The sequence below is a fragment of the Bos javanicus genome, chromosome 8 (genome assembly GCF_032452875.1).
Source record: "Bos javanicus breed banteng chromosome 8, ARS-OSU_banteng_1.0, whole genome shotgun sequence".
Classification (NCBI taxonomy): Eukaryota; Metazoa; Chordata; class Mammalia; order Artiodactyla; family Bovidae; genus Bos; species Bos javanicus.
This window is the reverse complement of record NC_083875.1, coordinates 42,377,656-42,389,911: the sequence shown is the minus strand read 5'-3', so window position 1 is coordinate 42,389,911 and position 12,256 is coordinate 42,377,656. Positions and strand designations below refer to the sequence as shown.

Sequence of the window (12,256 nt, the reverse complement as noted above, 5' to 3'; positions counted from 1 at the left end):
ATGTGATGGCCGCAGTGTTCATGGTCCTCCAAGTCCTCCCCTTGTGTTTCCTGTCTCTGAAAAAGGCTTCATTATTCACTCAGATACTCACAGGAACCTTGAGCATCCTTGAGCCCTCTCTCTCGTCCTCATCACGGTTGCCATGTTCTGCTAATGTTAACATCTATGTGTATTACAGATCTATTCACCTACCTCCATCTCTACTGCAGGCCCCTCTCCTTTCTCACCTGGAGAGGAAAAGTGTTGCCCATCAGATCTTTGCCCTCTACTCCAGCATCTGTCCTACTGGCAGTGATTTCTCAATGGCAAACCTAGTCTTCCTGGCTAAGACTCATTTTTCTCTAGTAACAGAAACTCACTCAAACAGGCTTACATGCTAAGTATGGAAATCTATAGTGCATACACTATGGTTTTAGAAAAGTCAGAGGAACCAGAGATCAAATTGCCAACATCCGCTGGATCATGGAAAAAGCAAGAGAGTTCCAGAAAAACATCTGAGCAACTTCCCTTTCACTTTCCATTTTCATGCGTTGTAGAGGGAAATGGCAACACACTCCGGTGTTCTTGCCTGGAGAATCCCAGGGACGGGGGAGCCTGGTGGGCTGACGTCTATGGAGTCGCTCAGAGTCGGACACGACTGAATCGACTTAGCAGCAGCAGCAGAGTACATCATGAGAAACGCTGGACTGGAAGAAACACAAGCTGGAATCAAGATTGCCGGGAGAAATATCAATAACCTCAGATATGCAGATGACACCACCCTTATGGAAGAAAGTGAAGAGGAACTCAAAAGCCTCTTGATGAAAGTGAAAGTGGAGAGTGAAAAAGTTGGCTTAAAGCTCAACATTCAGAAAATGAAGATCATGGCATCCGGTCCCATCACTTCATGGGAAATAGATGGGGAAACAGTGGAAACAGTGTCAGACTTTATTTTTCTGGGCTCCAAGATCACTACAGATGGTGACTGCAGCCATGAAATTAAAAGAGGCTTACTCCTTGGAAGGAAAGTTATGACCAACCTAGATAGCATATTCAAAAGCAGAGACATTAGTTTGCCAACTAAGGTCTGTCTAGTCTAGGCTATGGTTTTTCCAGTGGTCATGTATGGATGTGAGAGTTGGACTGTGAAGAAGGCTGAGCGCCAAAGAATTGATGCTTTTGAACTGTGGTGTTGGAGAAGACTCTTGAGAGTCCCTTGGACTGCAAGGAGATCCAACCAGTCCATTCTGAAGGAGATCAGCCCTGGGATTTCTTTGGAAGGAATGATGCTAAAGCTGAAACTCCCATACTTTGGCCACCTCATGCAAAGAATTGACTCACTGGAAGACTCATGCTGGGAGGGATTGGGGGCAGGAGGAGAAGGGGACGACAGAGGATGAGATGGCTGGATGGCATCACCGACTCGATGGACGTGAGTCTGAGTGAACTCCGGGAGTTGGTGATGGACAGGGAGGCCTGGCGTGCTGTGTTTCATGGACTCGCAAAGAGTCGGACACGACTGAGCAACTGAACTGAACTGATGGTAGAGGTTTTTTTTTTTTTTCCTTCTGCAAGAAATGTCTCCTCTTCTGTGAGTTTCGATGGGCATCACTTGGGGAGAAAGAAGAGAAACAGCTTCTAGAATTAAAGGAAAGCAGAGATTGGAAGGGAAATGTGACTCTAAGCAGTGAACTCCTGATCGTGAGCCATGCCCCCTGAAGCAGCTGGGCCTCCTGGGAACCTAGAGGGCTGAAATAGTGACAGCCCAGGTCACCCCAGGTGCAGCCCCTCAACTGAATGTGGTACAAATCACAGTCCCTCAAACTTGGAAAACCGCTATGCCTGGGGTCAGGGGACTCACCAGCCATATCACTGAGGCCAAGACTGGCCATGATGAGGGGAGGCCACCAGACACAGGGAGGTCAAGTAGCTCCAGGGCTACAAGACAACACAGGCAAGCTGGCTTTCTGGTCACCGGTAAACATGAGGATATGTCTGGGGCTTCCCTGGTGGCTCAGATGGAAAAGAATCCACCTACAATTCAGGAAACCCAGGTTCGATCCCTGGGTCGAGAAGATCCCCTGGAGAAGGGAGGGGATGGCTACCCCACTCCAGTATTCTTGCCTGGAGAACCCCATGGACAGAGGAGCCTGGTGGTCTACAATCTATGGGGTCTCAAAAGAGTCGGACATGACTGAGCAAATAAGCACATACACAAAAGAGAGAGATGGACTGAACTTTCTGCAAATCGAGGAATGTGGGCAAGATCATTTGATTGCTTGAGTAAGATTATTTTCACAGCCCACCAGCTATAGTCAGGCAGGCCTATCAGGTAAAGAACACACAGCTGCTGAGAAAACACCCCTGCTGAGGAGCTAAAGGGATGGAATTCATCCTATGAAGGAGATGCAGGCCCTGTCACCACCCCCAGACTACCAACGCTGTGCCACCCAACCCAGAAACTCTTCAATTCCCTTCTCAGGAACTATACTGATAGTTCTCACACTTTAGCCAACATAAAAGTCACCTAGGGAGTATTAAAACACAGACTCCTGGGCCCCGCCCTGAGATTCTGATTTAGTGGTCTGGGATAGGGCCAGAGAACTTGCATCTCCATGGGCTACAACACTAAGTAGCATTACCCTACAGGATAGAGTCCAGGCTTTTCTAACATGATCCAGTAGGCCTCCACTCCTGGTTCTCTCCTCTCTGTAGTATCCTTACCTGCCACTCCCCTACTTCGCACATCATACACCAGCACCTATGCTGTACAGCGTGGTATTCGGAAGAGCTCTACAAGACTTTGCCTCCAGGGTTCGACTTGCTCTTCTCCCACAATCCCTCAATTTCTCCCAAAAGAAGAAAACTTTCTGTGAGTTAGACTGAGTCCAGAATACTAACTGGGCCATGTTTGCTGGTGGGTGTGTGCAAAGGTCAAGTTCTCAATGTGCATCTCTCTCTTCTGTCTACTCCATGTGGAAGGGCCAAGACTCCTGCCCACCCCCCACCCCCACTCCCATCCCACCCCCCAGCCAGGTCCCTGTGAGGGCGCGCTGGTCTGTGGCTCTGGCCATCTTCCTTTCCTCTCACCCAAGGAGCGAAAGTAGGGGGCTGACCTTTAGGAAGACCAGGCCTGGGCCCTGGGTATCAGTGTCTCCCGGTCTCATTCTCTCTCTCTCCTGTTTTCCCATACTACCAGCTGGTCTGGCATGATCCACAAAAGTCAGATCTGGGAAGAAAGAGGGTCCTCAGATTTTGAGCTCAGGACCCATGTTCCAATCAGCATTGGGATTTGGAGGAAAAATCCAAGCAATAATAAATAAGTAAAATGATATTTGTCTTTTCTTTGTCACTATTCTTTGTTGCAAGGTCTCTGCATCTATGTCACTGGGAGGGTAGCAGTACACCTGGATCCACTGGCCTTCGTGTCATCATAAAGCTATTCAAATCCCACTCTTATTCCTTACAGGACCTGTTTCATGATGGAAAAGACGGCCCAAGGTCCAGTGCCTGGCCCTTCCACAGCCAAACGGAGATTTCAAAAACTGACCTCACAGCGCTGTTGGGAGGTATAGCTGAGAAAAAGAACTTTGAAAAGTGTTTAAAGAGTATGAAACCTCAGTCATTTTGCTAAAGTTCTATTCTTTTCAAGGAGCACCAAGGCTGTGTCCAAGTGCTCAGCGCCAAACTCCTGGTGCCCCTTCTGGGTCAATCAGTTATTCTTATCTGGATGACCCTCTTCCAAGGCAAGAAAGTCAAATCTGGAGCCCAGGCATTGTCAACCCCTGTCCAGATGGTTTTCCTCCATACGACAGGATGTTAGCCATTGGTTGCATCTTCAGCCACAAGCATAAAATAGGACTGCTCCGTGCCTGATTAGCTCCAAATATATTAACCAGGGATCTTTGCCTTTTGGACTCTGACATTGCAAGTGGGAATTCACCCATGACAATATCACATCATTTTAATGAGAACTTCTTACAGCTGACTGGTCAGTATGAAATACATCCTGGGGTAGACCAGGGCGGGATACCACCAAGACCTCCTCCTGAACTCATGGCCACTTCAACAGGCACATTTTGACACCCTCCTTTGGTGCCTTCTGCAGATCACCAAGTTCTCCTCTGTGTTGTCACATCATACTTTATGAGGTTATATGCACTGACCTGTACCCTAACTTCTGTACAAAAGGACATTGACACACATCGGCGCAGCTTAACGGACTTCCCTATCAGGACTGACTCACCTTGCGGCAGCCTCCCCTTCACACTTCAGTATAAACTGAGAAGGCGGAAGTAGGTCCAGATTGGATGGAAACTAGCTTTTATTATGTAGTACACACTCACAGGCCTTGTCTTATCTTAACTTCAAAACAACCATGCAATTAGGGCATCGTTAAACCATTTTATCAGTTGAGGAAACAAAAGACAGAGAGGTTAAGCAACGTATTCCAACTTGGTCACACAGTTTGTGTTGGAAACCAGAATTCAAATGGACAGATCTGATTGATCAAGAAGTCATTTTTCAAGATAGGAGCACAGAGACATCCTTTGTTTTCTGTTTAACTGCAACAGCCAAATCACCAGCAAACCTACTTTCATCCCCAAGCCCCAGGTGTGCCTGTGGCCTGGTCTTTCAGCAGCTTCTTAGAAAAGTGATTTCTAAACCAATGACTTTTCTTGAGCCTCACCACGCCCGAAGTTCTTGAGAACAGGACACTTCAATTGTTCTGGCATCTACAGTCTTTCTCTCTCCAAACTGGGCAGGAGCACTCACCCTGCACTTGGGCCCACCCTGACGCAGCCATCCATGCCATTCACAGCATAAAGAAAGTGGAGGAGTAGAACATGGAGATTTTATTACCCAAACAGTGATACTGAGTATTAGTCATACAACTGTGGCTGAGGGGTATGAGCTGAAAGGATAATGCAAATAACCTCCTAAAACCATTCACCTATATTCTCATAAAACGGCTGACAAAGAAGGCAATGACTAAAGTGATTTAAACTGGCAATTGTTGCAATTGTCCAGAAAACTATTCCGAAAACAAGTTTTAGGTGGGGGAGGAGAAAACGGATTACAGAGGTGAACAGGACCTGAGACAGACGAATTTCAGCGTTCAGCTTGGTCCCCAAAACTCATCTCCATTTGCCATGTTCCTCTTCATCTTCAGACCCTGGTTCTCACATTCAGCTGGGAATTAGCATCTTCCTGGGAGTTTTTGAACATGCAGATTCTCAAGTCTGCTGTCAGATCTAAAGAATAAGCATCCTTGCAGAGTGGAACTAGGAATTGGTATTTACTAGGCTCTTACTTCTCTATCATTAGTTGACTCTAATGCAACCAATCACTCCAGGAACTGGCTGTTTTAACAGACACTGATACATGGGACAGTTTTCTGGAAGAAAAGTGTCCTTTGCAATAAATTGGAGCTCTTCGCTATTTGAAATGTCTCTGGGAAGTCTGAAGACGTCTTCTGCAGAGGGACAGCATCCGGCCCTTAGTACAATTCACCTCTTCTCTCTCAACTCCCATGAGCCACCTGTTTATTTTTAACATCTCTTCTGTGTAAGAAAATGCTAATAACTTTGTAGCATGATGTTTCGATTTGTATTCTGGACCAAAAAGGAAGAAACGCTCTGCTAACTGGCAAACCGATCACTTTCCCTTAGAGATACTAATGCTTATACACAGACAAAGTGGGAGTCTGGCACCAGCTTCTCTCTTATGCTCTGTTGCAGCTACGCTCAGACTCTGACTAAGATTAGCAATAGAAAAGGGATAGCAAGCAATTAAATTCACTTCCTATTCCCAAAGCAAGGTTAAGTAAGCAATGGTTTGTGGAACCAGCTCCTCTTGGTGGAATAGTTGTATCAAATAACATTTGTACAGCACTTTACAGCTTCCAAATCACTTTCCCTTTCAATACAATCTCATCTCATCATCAGAATAAACCAGAGCAGTAGGTACTATTTCCTTTGTTAACCTGTAGAGGCTGAAGCTCAAGTAGTTATATGACCTATACAAGTTTACACAGCTGGGAAATGGAAAACCCACTTTGGAACCAGGTCTTTTGATTTCAACTCTGCCCTGCCTTGATAAAGGCCTAACAAATATTGCTGAATGAATAAATGAAAGGATAAATTGATAGATGGGTGGATGATCTTTTATGAAACACACACAATGGTAAAGATTCCAATTAACTTTAATATACACTATTGGCTATAACAAAGGATGATGTCAAAATCTAAATCAAGGTACTTCCCTGGTGGTCCAGTGGCTAAGACTCTGTGCTCACAATGCAGGGGGCCCGTTTTGATCACTGGTCAGGAAACTAGATCCTGTATGCTGCTACTAAAAGATCTCACAGGCTGCAATGAAGATCAAAGATCCCACACGCTGCAGCTAAGACCAAATGCAGCCAAACAAATATTTTTTTTTAAAACTCTGAAGAAAAACTCAGCATTAGAAATGGACTTGCAAACATAAACTGAGTATGTGAATTTGCTAGTTCGACTTTTCTCAGTAAGACATTAGTCTTCTAGCTGTTCCACAGGGAGAACAGCATGGTGAGGAAGACTGCAGCAGCAGAAAGCTTGAGTTCGAACCCCAGCTCTGCTGTTTATGAGCTTTGTGACCTAGGGCAGGTTACTTCTTTGCACCTCAGTTCTTTGCCCATAAAATTGGAATAATAACAATCAAGTACAACTTACAGAGCTGGTTGAAGATTTTAAAGATTAGACCTATGCAATGTATTTTGAATTATACCTGGCACACAGCAAGTTATCAGACATTTTCTTGATACATCAGTAAAAATATCTGCTCATACATAATCAGTTCTCAATTGTTTATATGTGGATTATTCACTGGGTTTTAGGTTTTAGCTGCTACAAGGCCGTAGTGATCTGTGGCCCTGATACTCTGCTACCCTTGAGAAATAAGAAAGGAATTCACTCTTGCAGAGCAAGTATCACATACCAGGCACTAGGTCAGACCCTTCACACGTGCTACCTTACGTAATTTTCACCACACCACCATGAAGTTGCTATCATTGTCCCCATTCCACAGATGGGGAAAATCTAAGGCTCAGAGAGCTTAATAAACCCTAGCTGGTAAGTGGAATGGAAGGTTAAATCCAGGTCTTTCTCTTCCTCAAGCCCTTGCTCTTTCAGACTGTCTCATACTGTCTCATACTCAACTCAACTAAATTCAAACTGCAACCACATGCCTTCCCCCAAATCATGCCATATTGTTGAATGAATAAATGAAGAGACATGCCATATGTCTCCGTCTAGCTCCAATCTTGGGGCAAATCCCGATGTCCTAGAGCAGTGATCCCCAACCTTTTTGGCTCCAGGGACTGGTTTCATAGAAGACAATTTTTCCACACAACACAGGGGCGGGGCGGCGGGGGCGGTGCGGCACGGTGAGTGATAGGGAGTGGCTGTAAATGCAGATAAAGCTTTGCTTGCTGCAAAGCACTCAAGCACTCGCTTGTCTGCAAGCACTCAAGCACTCACTTCCTGCTGTGCAGCCCAGCTCCTAACAGGCCACAGACCAGAACCAGCCAGTGGCCTGGGAGTTAGGGACCCCTGACCTAGAGGAACAACTTCCTGGGAAGTCAAAGGGCATAGTAAGATGAACCACTAAGCCAAGCCACCATCAATCCAATGCTTTTACTCAGGAACAAAAGTGTGTCCTGCGATTCAATATGCCACGTACTATGATAACAGTCAGAGAAGGCAATGGCACCCCACTCCAGTACGCTTGCCTGGAAAATCCCATGGGTGGAGGAGCCTGGTAGGCTGTAGTCCATGGGGTCGCAAAGAGTCAGACACGACTGAGCGACTTCCCTTTCACTTTTCACTTTCCTGCATTGGAGAAGGAAATGGCAACCCACTCCAGTGTTCTTGCGTGGAGAATCCCAGGGACGGGGGAGCCTGGTGGGCTGCCGTCTCTGGGGTCGCACAGAGTCGGACACGACGGAAGTGACTTAGCAGCAGCAGCAGCATGATAACAGTACTTACCTGAGACAGTGGCTGTGATGATTGAGTTGTAAAAGCTCTCACCACCCGTCAAGGTTTCAGTAGCTGTCAGCTGTAACAGATAGGGAAGCATAATGCTTTAGTGCATGAACTTGGGAGCCAGACTGCCTGTGTTCGAATCCTGACACTGAATCACTCACTGGTATGAAATTGGGCAAGTTGCTGAATCTGTGCCACAGCTGCTCATCCGGAGATAAAAGTAACACCTACCTCAAAGGATTGTTGTGAGGATTAGATGAGTACTATAAACAAAGCCTTAGAACAGTTCCTGGACATAGTAACTACTATGTAACTAGTTAGTTTTATTATTAAGAAAATGGGAAACTTCACTGGAGAAAAAAGAGGTTGGGGAAACATGGAAACAGATACTTACATATACTGTGGGTGGGTTTTTATATTAATGCAATGTTTTTAGAGGGTGATTTGGCAATATCCAACAGCATTTCGAATATTTTTGACTTGTGGTTCATCAGTTCCATGCAAGGACTGTAAACTTCAGATATACCAGCACAAGTGTGTGTGTGTGTGTGTGTGTGTGTGTGCATGCGCATTTGTGTGTTAAGGGAAGTACCTAGGGATAAGCGAGAACTCCTTTAACCCAATAAGGCTATATCTGTCAGAAGTCTAGGAAGCAACATTCACAAGTAGAATAGTATCACAAAATCCCCTTAAAATGAGGATCAGGAAAGACATACCCCTATCATCGTTTCTAGTCAACATCATACTAAAGACTAAGCCAAATGCGTTGAGAAGAAAAATGAATAAGGATTGGAAGGAAAGAAATAAAGCTGCCATTAAGTGAATGTAAGATGACTGTCTACACTAAGTTCAATAGAGTTTGTAAAGAATTTATTATTATTAACAGCAGTAAGAGAGCTTAGCAAGGTAGCTAGCTATAAGAATAATGTAAAAAAATAAATTCCATGTCTCTCTCTCCAGCAGCAACAAAAATAAATGCTTTCAAAACCTCTATTAGTTTTGAAATATATTATTCTGAAACAAAGTATCCCAAATTTTAGTGCTTAAAACAACTAACATTTACTATCACTTATTATCTGATCGGAGAAGGCAATGGCACCCCACTCCAGTACTCTTGCCTGGAAAATCCCATGGACAGAGGAGCATGGTAGGCTGCAGTCCATGGGGTCTCTAAGAGTCAGACACGACTGAGCGACTTCACTGTCACTTTTCACTTTCATGCACTAGAGAAGGAAATGGCAACCCACTCCAGTGTTCTTGCCTGGAGAATCCCAGGGACGGGGAAGCCTAGTGGGCTGCCGTCTATGGGGTCACACAGAGTCAGACACGACTGAAGTGACTTAGCAGCAGTAGCAGTAGCAGCATATCTGATGCTTTGCTGACTACACTAAAGCCTTTGACAGTATGGATCACAATAAACTATGGAAAATTCTTAAAGGGATGGGAATACAGTCCACCTCACCTGTCTCCTGAGAAACATGTATACATGTCAAGAAGCAACATTTAGAACCTTACATGGAATAACAGAGGGTTCAAAAGTGGGAAAGGGTTCAAAATTGGGAAAGGAGTATGTCAAGGCTGTATATTGTCACCCTGCTTATTTAACTTCTATGTAGAGTACATCACCCACTCCAGTGTTCTTCCCTGGAGAATCCCAGGGACGGGAGAGCCTGGTGGGCTGCTGTCTATGGGGTCGCACGGAGTCGGACACACGGAAGCGACTTAGCAGCAGCAGCAGAGTAGGTTATGCAAAATCCCAAGCTGGATGAATCACAAGGTGCAATCAAGAATGCTGGACGAAATATCCATAACCTCAGATATGCAGATGATACCATGCTAATGGCAGAAAGTTAAGGGGAGCTAAAGAGCCTCTTGATGAGGGTGAAAGAGGAAAGTGAACAAGCTGGCTTAAAATTCAACATTCAAAAAACTAAGATCATGGCATTCAACTGCATTACTTCATGGCAAATAGATGGGGGAAAAGTGGAAACAGAGACAGATTTTCTTTTCCTGGGCTCCAAAATCACTGTGGACAATGACTGCAGCCATGAAATTAAAAGACACTTGCTCCTTGGAAGAAAAGCTATGACAGCATATTAAAAAGCAGAGCACCACTTTATTAGAGGCCCATATAGTCAAAGCTATGGCTTCTCCAATAGTCAAGTGCAAATGTGAGAGTTGGACCATTAAGAAGGCTGAGTGCTGAAGAATTGATGCTTTTGAGTTGTAGTTCTAGAGAAGACTCTTGAGAGTCTCTTGGATTGCAAGGAGATCAAACCAGTCAATCCTAAAGGAAATGAACCCTGAATATTCATTGGAAAGACTGATGCTGAAACTGAAGTTCCAATGTTTTAGCCACCTGATGTGAAGAGTCAACTCACTGAAAAAGACTCTGAAGCTGCAAAAGATTGAAGCAAAGGAGAAAAGAGCAACAGAGGATGAGATGGTGAGATAGCACCACGAAGTCAATGGACATGAATTTGAGCGAAGTCCAGGAGATAGTGGAGGACAAAGGAGCCTGGCATGCTACAGTCCGTGAGGTCACAAAGAGACAGACACAACTTAGCAACTGAACAACAACTATATCTGAGGGTTAGGAATCCGGAAGTCACTCATCTGCATGGTTCTGGCGAAGGGTCTCTCTCAAGAGACTGCAGTCACATGTTGGTGGGGCTTTAGTCATCTAATCCTTGGCTGGGGCTAAAGGATTCATTTCCAAGATGGCCCACTCACATGGATGGAGGCTGTGTATTAGCACGCCTCAGTTCTTTCCAGATGGACCTCTCTATGAGACTACTTAGTATCCTCAGGACATGGCAGCTGCCTTCCTGCACAGAAGGTGATCTGAGAAAAGACAAGGAGGAAGCCGCAGTACCTCTTATGAATTAGTCTCTAAATTAGTTCTGCTTTATTGTTTCATTAGCAGAAAGTCTCTAAGTCCATTTCACACCTAATAGGAAAATTAAGTTCCATTTTTTAAAGGCAAGCACTTCACAGAACATCTTGACAGACTTTTAAAAGTACCAGAGATATCATTTTGAGCAGAAAAATCTAATCTACTTAGGAATAAATCTAATGAAAGATGCTTAAATCTTTAAGGAGAAAAATTTTAAACTTTAGTGAAAGACATTAAAGAAGACCTAACTTAATGTAGAGATATATGTTAGGTAGCCTCAAAAGCAATTCTCTCAAATTGATATATTAAATCAATTTGTTTCTAATATAAGCCTCTGGCAGAATTTTTTTTTTTAGCTTGAAAAGCGTATTCTGAAATTCATATGGAAATTCACAGGCCCAAGAATGGAAAATACACTCCTGAAGAAGCAAAAGAACATGCTCCACATACATCAAAATGTCTCATGAAGTTTGATAGCAATAGCAGTGAAAATAGTGTGGGATTGTCTCAGAAATAGACGAACTCTGCATTGGACAGAATAACAATCCCAGACACAGATCTATACAGCTATAGTAACTTGATGCATGCCAGAAGGAACACAGAAAATGACTTGGGGAATAGTATAGTATTTGATAAATAATGCTGCCATAGCTGCTTATTCACAGAGAGAGAAGATGAAACTATGTCTTTACCTCAGACCAAATCTTTAAATAAATGAATCTCAAGTAAATTTAAAACTTGAGGTAAAAGCCAAAACTCTGAAAGTCACAAAAGAAAATATACAAATATGAGTTGGTGACCTTATGATATGGAAGGGCTTCTTAAGCAGACATAAAAATGATAGCCATAAAAATAACTGATAAATTTAACCACATGAAAATGAAAAACACTGAAGAACCAAAAAATTAAAAAAAGAAGCATAAAGAAAGTGAAAGACACAGGCCATGCACGGTAAAAATACTTTTACCAAGATTCACAAAACGTGTTTCCATATAACAGAAGGAAAGAGAAACTATTCTGGACAATTCTTGTCCATTTACATCTGGCTAAAAGCAAGGATGTGGGAACGAACTTGGTGTATTTGGAGGATAATTCAGAATGCTGGTAATCTGGCACTTTCAGTCATTCTGCAAATTCTTATTGGGTACTTTCTATTAATAAGAGCTATGCTCAGCTACACGTGAGTTATAATCCATGGAACTGAAAACGATTTAATAGTAACAAAAGACAGCTTATAAAAGTAATAAATCATGAATGACACCTTGAATGACACCTATACTTGTGTCATTAATTGACAGACATGGAAACTGGTCCAAAATAGGAGATGTGATTTCTTGAAGTTCTTACAACTAGTAAA

General features: G+C 43.7%; 1 long non-coding RNA gene across 1 annotated transcript in view; it reads right to left on the bottom strand.

The window, feature by feature from the left end:
* The window catches only part of LOC133252648 (uncharacterized), a 279,302-nt gene extending 271,205 nt beyond the window's left edge, over positions 1-8,097 (bottom strand). Inside the window, exon 1 of the long non-coding RNA XR_009738022.1 lies at positions 8,007-8,097. This is a non-coding gene — a long non-coding RNA (uncharacterized LOC133252648). The remainder of the gene's footprint in view (positions 1-8,006) is intronic.
* Between the last annotated feature and the right edge of the window lie 4,159 nt (positions 8,098-12,256).